This window comes from Pinus tabuliformis, chromosome 1_2 (genome assembly GCF_031772625.1).
Source record: "Pinus tabuliformis cultivar Carrire ecotype Pingquan chromosome 1_2, CPIR1, whole genome shotgun sequence".
NCBI classification, from domain to species: Eukaryota; Viridiplantae; Streptophyta; class Pinopsida; order Pinales; family Pinaceae; genus Pinus; species Pinus tabuliformis.
In genome coordinates, this window is record NC_142298.1 from 1,089,924,036 (window position 1) to 1,089,937,949 (window position 13,914).

Sequence of the window (13,914 nt, forward strand, 5' to 3'; positions counted from 1 at the left end):
AGTAGCACAATATTGGAGAAAGTTCATTTCTAACTTTTCCTTAATTGCAGCTCCCTTACATGTTTTAACAGGATTCAACAAGGTGTTTCAGTGGGGAGGCAAACAACAGAAAGCCTTTGACACCTTTAAAGAAAAGATTAGTACAACACCAGTATTAGCACTTCTAGATCTTCAAATACTGTTTGAGATCCAAACGGATGCCAGTGACTATGCCATGGGAGTAGTGTTGATACAGCGTGGTAAACCGATACGTTATCATTCTGAGACATTTAATTCTGCAGTAGTTAACTATCCTACATATGATAAAGAATTGTATGCATTAGTACAGAGTGTGAAAAAGTGGAAATATTACTTAAAAGGAAAAGAAACAATTATACATACTGATCATAAACCACTTCAATATCTACACTCCCAAACTAAGTTGCAACAATCAAGACACTATAAATCGATGGGTTTTCTACAACAGTTTCATTTAGTCATCAGATATAAAAAGGGCATACAAAATAAAGTTGCAGATATGTTATCTAGACCCATTATAAATGCATCTAATATACTTAAGCATAATTCTATGTTACATGAGAGCTACATTGAACAATATGCTCAAGATATAGACTTTAAAGTTGTATATGCAACTTTAATTCAAGGCAAATGAGTAGAGGAATTGGATTATCATATTAAGGACTGACTCCTATATCACTGTGGGAAGCTTTGCATTCCACAAACTGAAAGAGTAAAGGTAATTCGAGAAGCACACATCTCTTTAATATCAGGTCACTTTGGGTTAAGTAAAATAGTTGCACAGCTGCAAAGATTTTGTTATTGGCCAAAAATGAATGAGACAATTTCTAGATATGTAAGAGGGTGTACTATGTGTGCTAAAAGCAAGCCCAGAAATAGAAAACTAGGCTTGTACACTCCATTACTAGTTCCTTCTCATCCTTGGGATAGTGTTTCCATGGAATTTGTTGGAGGACTACCTAAATCTACGAAAGGTCATGATTATATGTATGTTGTTGTGGATAGGTTTAGGAAAATTTGTATTTTGATACCTTGTAATAAACAAGTTACAGCTGAACAAACTGCAAAACTGTTCTTTCAACATGTATGGCTCCATTTTGGATTACCCACTGTCATTATATATGATTGAGACACTCATTTTGTGGGAAATTTTTGGTTAAGTCTATGGGAATTGATGGACACCAACCTGAAGAAAAGCACAGTTTTCCATCCACAAACCGATGGCCAGATAGAAGTAGTTAACAGGACAATGATCTAGTTACTCAGGGGATATTGTAGTAAGCATCCTAAGCTTTGGGATGAACATTTGTGTTGTGCAGCATGCTTACAACCGAGCCAAACGTTCTTCTACACAAAGATTTCCTTTGGAGACCTGTTTTGGTTTCACACCAAGGTCTCCCTTGGATTTTTTCTTTGGTAAGGACACAACAGTTGAGGGACATAGCGATGTGGACAAGGTAACTAGGTTCATTCAAAAAATGGAAGATATCCATCAGGTAGTATAGGAACAATTGGAAAAGAGCCAAGCCAAATACAAGGAAAGGCATGACAAGCATCAGATGGAGCATAGTTTCCAAGTTGGTGATCAAGTGTGGCTGTATATCAGCAAGGACAAGATGCAAGGTGAAGGTAAAAAGTTGAAACCAATAAGGTATGGAACTTTCAATATACTTGAGAAAATTGGTGAGAATGCTTTTTGCCTTGATCTACTAGCTTACATGCACATCTACTCAATCGTAAACACAGATAGCTTGAGATTGTTTGAACCTTCACTAATTCAGGATCTTGAATAACAGAGTCAATTAACTTCTATTGATGACCTGATACCTGAATATCTTAATGAATTGTAGGAAGACGCAATTCTGGACAGGAAGGTGAGAACGACCCATAGAGTACCTCGGAATTGGGCTCAGGGCTTCAATGCCAAGTAATGCAAAATGGATAGAGATTGGATAGGTGAGAAAGTTGTATCCTCACTTAGTCGATGCTTGAAAGCCAAATTTTGGTGGTCCAAAAGCTTTTTCAGTGGGAAGGCCATGATCTAAATTGGATCCTTGAAAATTATTAGAGTTCTATGACTATTTCAAATTATGTCAGACTTTAAAATCTTGTAAACAATGAGCTATCAGGAAGGACCTATAGACAGTGGCAGTTTGTAGCCAACAAAGAACAACGAGGACCCTTGGTCAAAGTGTGTTGATCGTTGGCCCATGGAGACTGCGTAGTGGTGCAAACTAGAAAATAGGGAGTCCGGATCAGAAAACAAAGACCATTTCTGATACGCACTTATTGCAGGACAAAAACCTCAGAGAGGGAAAAGCCCCGGCACCTGGTCACGTGAAAAACAGGTAAAACCATGTGCAATTACTCGAAACGTTAAAAGGTAGGTCCTGCGCTCAAAATTGGTGGAATATCGGAGGCATTTCGGGTGGTAAGAGGATTTGGCAGAGGATCAAGTGATGCCATACACTGAATGACGCGTATCCGGTGGATGAGAGAGAAAACTGCTCTCATCGCAGGGTAACGGTCGAGCAACTCACCTGTGCGATAAAAGCGATGCCCATAGGATCTGGAGGCCCCAGATCAATGGCAGAGATTGTACCCGATGGGAGACCGGATTTGATAGAAGAATAGGCTAGGGAATATGACGTTTGGGGCCAGACATGACCGCTGAGCTGGCAGACAAATCATTTCATGGAATATCTGAAATAACAACCATTCGAGGAATAGATGGCGCCCAGTTCGTAAGGAGACAAGTGGCCACCTCTTTGTGAAACATTTCATAGTGGCGATGACATAGAAGTAGGGAATTCCAGTGGATAGACGAAAGCGATCCGAAGAGCCAGAAGAGGAAGTGAACAGTCACAGAATAGATTGGCTTTAAGCCACAAACAGACAGAGAATAAATGGGAGATAGAATAGAGAGTGAAGCAAGAAGCAGAGAACAGAAATTGAGCTAACTTGCAGAGCTAAGGCAACCTCGAGTAGACAGAACCGAGAAGGCTTGAGAGGTTCAAGCAATCCCTGTGAGGATATCTGTCGGGAATGGAGTACCAAATTGGACTCATCCCATTAAGACCAGTTGAGGTCGAGACTTGGTAAGGGGGAGTTTGTGTACTCTAGTGGCTTAGGGAATCCAAGTACCACCCTACTAAGTATCATCTATTACAGGACACTCAAATTGAGCTACTCATTGTAAAAAATCTACATAAAGACACAATAAAAAAAGGCCACCACTGAAAGCTAGACCAAGAGACATAGCCCAGGAGGATTGGGTGAACTCCTTATTAAATTGTTGTGGTTTTTTTTGTTGAATTTACTTGCTGTGTTTCTCTTACTGTTTTCCAATGCCGGTGTATTTTGCAATATTATTGATCCATTGCTTAAAATAACATAGGCATATCTCAGTGCACGAGTCTGTAATACCTACATTAATTAACTGAGATCATACATAATTGATTTTTAGATCAGCAATACAATCAAAACATTTATTGACAAGATAGGGTCGAAGCCCTTGGGGTTGGCGCCTCAGGATTGGAAGCATTGGTGTCCTTGGAGTTGGTGCTCCTAAACACAAGGTTGGTGCCTTGAGAAGATAAGATTGGTGCCTTAGAGGTTGGAGCCTCTCAAAAGATCAAGTTGGTCCTTGGCAACAGATTGGAGCCTTATATATATTGTACCTGATTTATTGTAAAGATTATATTAATAAAAGCAATTATTCCTATTGTTCATTTTGTGTTCTAAATATAAATGATTTAACTAGTAAAAATAACAATTGAAAAGAAATATCGATTCACTTCCACTTCTCAGTATTTCCAACAATTAGGTGTATTCCACATATAAAAAACAACCATATGGGCATAACCTTAAATAATTTCACCACATCAAAAAACTCAATGCACATCATAGGTTTGGTTTGCATATAAGTCAGCACAACACATATAATAAAGACCCATGGTCTTCGTAGAATTTTAATGCAAAGCAATTAACGGGGCATTCACCATAAACCATCTTGAAGTGATACAAAATCACATAACAAATATACTGAATGGTATTTATGATATGGAACTTACCACAAAGAACTTAGTAATCACACACAAATTTCAAAAAGAGGCACGATGTCTTCGCAAAGCATGGAACTAAGCATCCATCAACGCACACATGGTCTTTACTGTCTCATGATCAGCTTTAGCTTCAACATATTGTATGTAGAGAAATGACCAACATATTTTGGTCTTCCACTACATCTTCCACTGTGCATTCCTCCAACAATATGCTACAAAAGTGCAAGGTGGCTGGGTGTGGAGTGATGAAAGGAGAGATTTTGTAGATATTTCTCATAGAGGAAGTTAATTTAAGGAGACACAAATGTTCAAAATGGAGGTTGAGTTTGTAATTGATAAAAACAACCAGAGAGACAGAGGATAATGATAGAGAATGGATACATATATGCATGAGTTAGTATTGGGTGCATCCCAACTTGGCCCACGTTTTGGTCAAAAATTCACATTTTAGGGAGCGGAGTGCATGGTAGCATGGAGGTATGTACCATATGATGTCTTAGGGGCTTCAAGGTGGGTCAAAGTCCCTACTTTTTGTAACGGGTTTGGGAAACAGTTGATTTTTTTTAGGACCATGGTATTTGGACCATGGAATTTTGATGTACCAATTGATGTAATTAGTATATATAGGAGAAATGATGCAATTTGCGGTAATGATAGAGATAATGATATGATACAAGCTAAAGGAAATATCTTTGTAATATGTTTTGGGTCTTGAAAGAAAGGCTCCGTAGATGAGTGTGCGAAGACCTAAACTCTGCAGTTGAGTGGGAAAACACCTACATCTAGGTGTGCAAGTTGAGGAATTGTACATTATTTCAAAGAATTAATATAAGAAGTAAAATTTTGATGGAAATAACTTTCTTATGATTATTTTGTATCTTTTTCTTGATGTTTAGTATTTTGGTTATATTTTACTTCTGCGTAGTATCATTTATGGTTGTTAATTTCATGGTTAAGTAGATAATCCAATCTTGCAAAGTAATTTGTGTATGTTAAGGATAAAATAACATAAAAATACCACATCACATCATCTCGCAAGGCTGTAGAAACTTGGTTCTTCACCCTCCCATAAATCACTTTGGGTGAGACAATGATATTCTTACAGGTCATTGCCGAGAGGGCTAGTGATTGAGGGTTCTGTTGGTGTGTAGTAAAATCTGAACTTGGGTCAGCTCAAACATAAGCCAAAAAATATTTCCATTTTAGAGACCGGGATATGCTTAAGGGATATGTTTATGTGGCATTTGTCGAAGAAAGAAATTCAGGATTAGGTAGAATAGAAGGGACGAGAATTTTCATACCAAGAGAATAGAAGTCCTCATTTGTTAACAGAAAGGTGGTTGGAGAAGTATATTTTTGAGGATCAATATGAAATATTCTCCAGTTCATTTCATGTTGAGCTATATGAGTGGATATCAAGGTTAATTGAGAGAAAATATTGTTTTAAAGGGGACAAACCTAAGTAGTGGACCCAGGATTTGATACAATGACTCAAGAAGACCGAAAATAGGATCTCAAGAGCTGTTCATTTTTGGATAGGTAGCATCCTGGGAGGATTCATTACTGATTTAAAAGTAGAATCAATTGTCTCCTACAATTAAGCAGAACAAATTTTTTAAAGGACCGTGAGGTAAGTACTTGAGATCTCTGAAACTTTGGATTAAGATTCTTTTGTGCCAAAAGAAATCCTTATGAATGTAGTCAGATTATTAGTTACTTATGTTTGGGAAAAGATCCAAAGAAGAAAAAGGAACAATCTGAAGTGGAAAAATATATAGAATAGACACTAGAAATATATCTCGTGGCCAAGATCTGAAGACTTTTATAGAAACTTACTATAGCCCTCTTTTAAGTGAGTTTGGAAGTGAAGAAAACCTCCTTGAGAACCCTACAATAGCTCTACAGTATTAACCCTTCCATCCTGAAAGTTTTCCAAAGCCGGAATCAAGTAGTAATCATGGTGCTTTTGGTTTTCCCCATAACCCTACGCCCACAACTCCACCTAACCCCCTCCCCTTACGAGTCTCCCACCCCCTCCCCCTCCCCCTCCAAAAAGAACTATGGTCGATGATATTAAGGTACCTAATTTTAAAGGAATGAGATCAGAGGATCCGAAGCAGTTTTGTCTTTTATGTGAATTAGTATGGACAATAAAGCAGGTCCATGATGAAAATATAAAGAAGGCATAGCTCATCACGACATTTTGGGATCGAGCATTGAAGTGGTACATGAAGTATTCAAGCAATCAGATCAGATCATTCACAAAAGTTAAAATAACACTAGTAAAAGAATTTAAGAAGCCAAAATTTTAGTCAGTGTGTATCATGTAGTTAAAGGAGATCAAACAAAGGCCTACTAAGTCTTTTTGGGAATTTGACCAGAGATTCAAAGTATTATTGGATCAGGTGAGCTTCAACATATCTCTACAGTAGCATAAGGAATGGTTCATAGCCGTGCAACTGCCACATATCAAATTTCCTTTGACACAACAAAAGATAGAAAGTCAAGTTGAAGCTTTAGAATTGGAAATGAAATTAGAAGCTTCACCTATTGGAGATACCAATTCAGGTATGCAAAAGATTTAGATTTAGCTAGAAAATTTGACTCTGTAGTTACAAGATATGAAGAAAAGTAAGGAAGTCATAGAAGAAGTGTGGCGTATGAGTTGCTAATCAAAAGGCCACTCTAAAGAGAAATGCCCTCTTTCAGAAATTACATGGCTAGTGGAGCTCCAAACCCTTTGGATTCTGAATCTAGCTTATGTTGCGAGATATGCAGAAATAGGGGCAAAAAACATTCAAAAGATTGTTATTTGTTACAAAAATATGTGCAGACTTCAAAGAATTTATATTGCAAGTTCCGTAAATTGGTGGGACGTGATGAGAATAATTGTGGAGCTTATGAATTAATGATGGATCATGGTGTTGACACATATAGAATGCAAGATGAAAAACATGGACAGGAAGGAAGTGGACAATGTGGTGATTGAGGTGGCTATAAAGGAAGAGGTTGAGGTGGCGGAGCTAGTTGAGGCAGTGGACAAATTATTTTCTACAACTATGGTGAGACAGGTGACTTTGCAAGAGATTGTCAAAATCCTACTACGACATGTAAGTATTGCAAATCATTTGATCATGTAATTGAAGAATGTCTGGTACTTATGGAAAAAATGCAACAAAAGAAAATTCAACAGGCAATACAGAACATTCAGATGATGACTGCAGAACTGACGACCGATGAACCTTACATTAATATTGTAACAAAGAGTGGAGCTGTGACTAGAAGTGATAAAGAAGATGGAAAGAAGAAAGTTGATGCTACATGGGTAAGAAAGACTATGGAGAAAGCTCCTCCTTTCAATGTTCAGAAGAAAAAAAAGGTATTATGGAAGCCAAATGAAGCTTTATGGATGCTGGAGCTTCGATCCCTACTGTGCAGTCAAAGCCAATGAAGAGGAATAACTACAACGCAATATCAACTATGACAGAAGACGTGGATCGATGTATTTTAAAATTTTTCCTACAAACTTGCATAAAGTTGTTAAGAAATGAGAAAGTTGCAGAAGGGTTGCAGGAATTGATAGATTCTTGTGTTTGTAAAGAAGTATCGTGAAGCAACATGCGTGCAATTAACAATTTACATTGACATAAGAGGAGGAATAGAAAAGAAATGAGGCTCACTATGCAGATCAGAGAATATGGCATGGATCATGTTATTCTAGATTTAGGATTTGACGCCAATGTTTTACCAAAGTAGACCCAGGAATTGATGGGTAAGCCGAATTTAGAATGGTCATCAATTTAGTTGAGAATGGCCAACTAGAAAAAAATCTTCGCTATGGGGAGGTTTCTAGGTGTTATAGTAGACATTGAAGGAGTTCGCACTATTGCAGAATTTGAAGCGATAGAAGTTTTGGATGACAACAACCCCTATCTAGCATTGCTTGGACTAGATTGGGAATTTGATAATCTGGATATAATCAAATTAAAGAAGAGGCACATGGTATTTGAAAAACACATCATGAGAGTAATTGTTCCATTGGACCCATCAGAAGGGGTGAGATATATAAAACCTGTCAAAGATGAGTATTGTGCAGTAGATATAGATAATATCTATCAATTGATAGCCAAAGATGAGGAATGGTTTAACTCCACTGCAGATGGAAAATTGAGCTGGGAGCAGGAAAATTATTGTACCTCATATTTAGAAGCAGAATTGCAAAATTCGCATAATATGCTACATGAAGTGTCTACAAGGCGATGTGTAAGGATCACTAAATCACTTCGTTGTATAACTTTTGAGGTATGTAACTTACCTTACTATGATGGTTTAGGTAATGTAAGAACTTTTCTTGATGATTATGAAAGACAAATAAGAAAATAGAAAATTTTGTTAGATTTGGATGTTTCCGTGAGATCTACCTCTACTAGATGGTGGGGTGCACATAAAAGAAATATAACAAATTGGTAGGAGTGTTGAAGATTAATGTGGATAAGGTTTGGCCTGGTAGAGACAGAAATAGAGGTGAAATGTGATGGTAAAAATGACCCTAGGGAGCATATTCACCAATGCACTATAGTATGGGAGGAGATCCCTCAACAAGAATGGGTACATGGGTTTATTGACACATTAGAGACAATTCCTATGAACTGGTACCTAGAGACAAAACTGCGCCATGGTACTATAAATTGGGTAGATTTGGTTGAATGGTTTATATTAACATTCATCCTTGAAGATGATTTTGCATGCATAGACTCGGCTCTTCAGACAGTCAGAGAAAATATCTTTGGGAATGAAACCTCGCTGACATGGTAGCAACCGGATTGGGTTGCACATCTATAAAATGCATTGTAATGTTATAACATTATTGTAGAATAATATGAAAATCCATGCACTATTGACATAGAAAAATTAGGACACTGTGAAGTCGCTAGATGTGAGCCAGAAATACTAGTATAGCGAAGCCAGTAAAGACAAAAAAGGTGAATATAGGATCAGAGGAGGAATTGAAGTTTGCAATGATCGGAGACTACTGGGAAGTGGATATAGTTAGTAAAGTTACAAAGTTGTTACATGAATACCAGGATCTATTCCCTACACAATTATCAGAAATGAAGGGCATATTAGGAGATTTGGGAGTCATGATGATTCTCCATAAACCTGATGTGAAACCTGTCAAGCAAAGACCTTACAGATTGAACCCAAAATATAACGAAAATGTGAAAGAAGAGTTAGATAAAATGATAATAGCAGGGATCATTGAACCTATGGAGGAATCAAAGTGGGTAAGTCCTATGGTGTTCCAGGAAAACAAGAATAAATGATAAATCAGGATTTCTATGGACCTAATGAAATTAAATGATGCATGCGTGCATGATCCCTTCCCTACACCTTTTACAGATGAGGTGCTGGGCAATGTAGGAGGACAGGAGGCCTACTCATTCATAGATGGATTTTTTGGCTATCATTAGATCAAGAATCCAGCAGAGGATAGGTATAAGACAACATTTACAACCGAGTGGGGCTCATACGAGTATACATTGATGCCTTTTGGGTTGAAGAATTCCCCTGCCATATTTTCAAGAGTTGTGGTCGTAACATTCAAGGAGTACTTACAAAAATTCTTGGAGGTATACTTTGATGATTAGATAGTCTTTGTATTATTGAAAAATCATGTTGTGAGCTTAAGGCTTATGTTGGACATATGTAGGCAGTACCAAATCTCAATGAACTTAAAGAAATGTATATTTTGTGTTCCTTTTGACATACTGTTGAGGCACGTTGTGTGCAGCCAGGGTTTGATGGTGGATCTCATAAAGATAGTTGTCATTGTGAACTTACCTCCACCAAAAATAGTGAGACAGTTGCGCATTATATTGGGACACATAGGATATTATAGAAAATTCGTTAAGGGGTATGCGTAGATAACTACACAAATGGAGAAACTATTAAAGAAAGATGTGACTTTTCAAAGGAATGAATAATGCCATAAAAGTCTTGATATATTGAAAGAAAAGATGGTAATTATGCCTATCTTGGTTTTCCCAGGATGGAATAAGGAATTTCATTTTCATGTAGATGCATATTTCATAGCTTTGGTAGTAGTATTGAAACAACTTGGTGCAAGAGACATCGATCACTCGATAACTATTGCAGGCAGGTAGTTGTCTAAAGAAGAGAAGAACTAAATTACCACAGAAAGAGAAGGCTTGGCTATGGTATATGCATTGCAAAAATTCAGACATTATTTGTTGGGATCATATTTTAAGATGTTCATCGATCATTATGCATTAAAATGTCTGGTGAATAAACCTGTCCTAGGAGGGAAAATTTGTAGATCATTGTTGTTATTTCAGGAGTACAATTTTGAAGTTGTTGTTAAATTAGGAAGGTTGAATGTCGAGCCTGATCATCTATCAAGGTTGGAAATAGGGGAAGAACCAAAAAGTATAAAAGACAATCTCCTTGATGCATAGTTGTTTGTAATCAAGATTGCAGATGATCCCTTCATAGACATTATTTAGCTTTAGGCTACAACAATGGCCCTTGCGGAATACACTACTCAACAGAAGAAGGAGTTGGTGGTAAAATAATATTATTTTTCGTTGATAGTAGGACATTTGTATAATATGGGACCAGATGAAATATTGCGTAGGTATGTCCCTGAACATGAAATACAAAATACTTTGGCAGAAGTTCATGGATGCGTAGCTGGTGGACATTATGCAAGAAAGGTGTCTAGTCAATTTAGTGTCCTAAATTGCTCTGCATAAATTATCAATCCGGGTATTGTAAATTGATGAAGTGTGGTGCACCATATGTGCTTAGTTAACCCTTTCTTACTTCATTGTTTTATAGTTTTTTGTTGTTTTTGGGGGTTTTGTTTCTTATGCTTAATCTAAGAAAGAAAATCTATGCTTCTAGGTGAAATCTCTAAATGTTAATGGAAAATTAAATCTAATGACTTCTAATGTTAGAACCAAATTTCTAAATAAAGGAGAAAATGAAACAAATCAAAACTTTAATCTAAGCCAACAAAATATCTAAGAAAAAAAAGAAAGAAAAATCAAGCTGCTGTAATTTAAACTAACGGCAAAAGTAAAACTTGAAATTGCTCTCAAACTAATGAAAGGAAAGTCAATAATCTCATTCATAATCACAACATTCCACCAATGTTGGCTCTAAAAACATCATTATATGGGATGAGAGAATGACACTAAACTATCTAATGCTATACTAATGGAAAACAAGTCATCTCATTCATAATTATAACATTCCGCCAATGTTGGCTTTATAAACATCATCATATAATCATGAGAGAACAAAATACTACAATAAGCAGAAAGAAAGAAAAACAAATCAAGTCCCATTCATAACTTCAGATATCGCCAATTTCGTTCTTAAGGAACTAAAAATACTTATGAGACATGAATTTATGTAATGAGTATCCTACTAAGCAGAAAGCAAGAACATATAAAGAAAAACTAATCTACTGTGTTCTCTATGCTCCAATTCACCAATCGAAAAATAGGAAGACTACTTTCTTGGAATATTTTGTCAAGCATAAATTACACAGTTAGATAAATCTACAATCAACCGGTTGAAGAAAACTAATCTACTGTGTTCTCTATGCTCCAATTCACCAATCGGAAAATAGGAAGACTACTTTCTTGGAATATTTTGTCAATCATAAATTACATAGCTAGATAAATCTACAACCAACCGATTGAACACACTTGCATGAATTAAAATTGCATGAATGGAAAATCTAAACTATCAAACTTGAAAGCAATAAAATGACATACCTGAATGAAATCAAAGCAAAACTTCAAAACAAAATCTACTCTACCTTACATTCTAATGTGCTCTATGACATATACTTCACATATCCTTCCATGTTGAGAACATCAAATCTTTATTCAAATTCTTCAAAATTACAAAGTACAACAAATCTATCCAAAGCTTTCCAAAGCCATCAAAGAAGAACTACAAGCTCCAAGCTAAAGAGCTACCAAAAAGTTGCAAGCTTAAGAACTAAAAAGCTAAGCTAACAAATGAAGGAGAGAGATCTCCTAATTATACAAAAAGACGAAAAACCATCTCATTTATGAGAGTCTATGAATCTCTCCCTCTACCTCTAGAGTCCTAATCAAAATAGGAACTGATAAGACACATGTCTTCTTAGAGTTTCAATACAATTAGGAGATGTGACACATATCCTCATGATCCCATGATTCTCTCCACTCAAATTTGAATTTGGCCTTAGGGTGACACATAAAGGTCTTCTAAAACCCTCCTTTTGACCTACACAAGTCAAAAATCTCAACCCACTTGTTAGGTATAAGCATATGCACATTATTTTCTAATTTTAAACCACAAATTCACTTAAAAAGGCTAAGAATTAATAAAGTTTGGAAAAACATAAATGTGGCCCAATGATAATGAAAGTGGGATGGATGTAGTGACATAGTAGTGAAATGAAGGTGAAATGGAGGTGATATAATTGACATAATATTGAAAGTGTAATGGAAATGAATGACATTTTCAAGACCCAACAAAAGGCTACTGTGCAGAAGGTCTTAAGAATAGGATTATGGTGGCATATACTGCATAAGGATGCAAAGGAGTATTGTCAAGCATGTGATGTATGTCAAGGAACTAGGAAGCCATCAAGGAGGGATGAAATGCCATTGGTGCCAAAGGTGACATTGCAGGCCTTTGACAAATAGGCGACTGATTTCATTGGACCTATAAACCCACTTGGGAAGAAAAATGGTGCGAGGTATATAATCACATCAACTTATTATTTGACAAGGTGGGTAGAGGCACAAGGAGTAAGGGATTACAACACATAAAATTCTGCGAAGTTTATTTTTGAGTATATTTTGTCCAGATTTGGTTATCCAAAGGGCTTGATTAGTGGTAAAGGATTACATCTCCTGAATAAGGCTATTGAGGCATTGACTAAAGAATTCTAGGTGTGTCATCAGAAGAGCACCCAATATCACCCTCAGGAAAATGGCACCATCGAAGCTTTTAACAAGATTTTGGAAAATGCACTAACCAAAGTGTGCAATGTGAACATGGATGACTGGGCTTTAGTGAGAATTCCAACGGTGTTATGGGCTTATAGAACCACATGCAATAAGGTGACAGATCAAACAACTTTCAGGTTGGTTTATGGGCAAGAAGTTGTGATGCCCATGGAGTATATTGTGCTAAGCTTAAGGATTTCAACATTTACAAACATGGTTGACCCTTACATAATGGAGGAAAGAATGACACAATTGCCACATTAGAGGAAGACAAATTTGTAGAAAGCTTTCATCAGTAGGTGCAGAAAGCAAGAGAAAATACTTGGCATGACCGACATATCAAGCAGAAGACATTCCAAGAAGAAGATCTTGTCGTTCTGTATGACAGTAAATTTGTGAAGTTCCCAGGAAAGTTTAAGATTCATTGGTTGGGCCCCTATATCATCAAGCATACCACAAATGGAGTCACAATTCAGTTAGTGAAGTTGAATGGATAATTGATACCAGGGGGTGTGAAGGGAAGTAGGTTGAAATTGTATAGGGACAACCTTGGCATGGTAGCTTCACTCTAAAAGGAAAGGAGGAAAGTCTTAGTGCCACCTGCAGTTGAAAGGGGGCACTGGACTATAAACTACACTATGGAAAGGAGCTTCGACATAGGAAGGTTAATTTGCGATAGTCACAAGTATGTCAAAATTCATAAGAACTATGTCACAATAAGGATTGTTCAATACAATGAAATGTGCATCAAATTTCACCAGAAATATGATCGTTAAAAAGGAAACTGGCCATTAGAG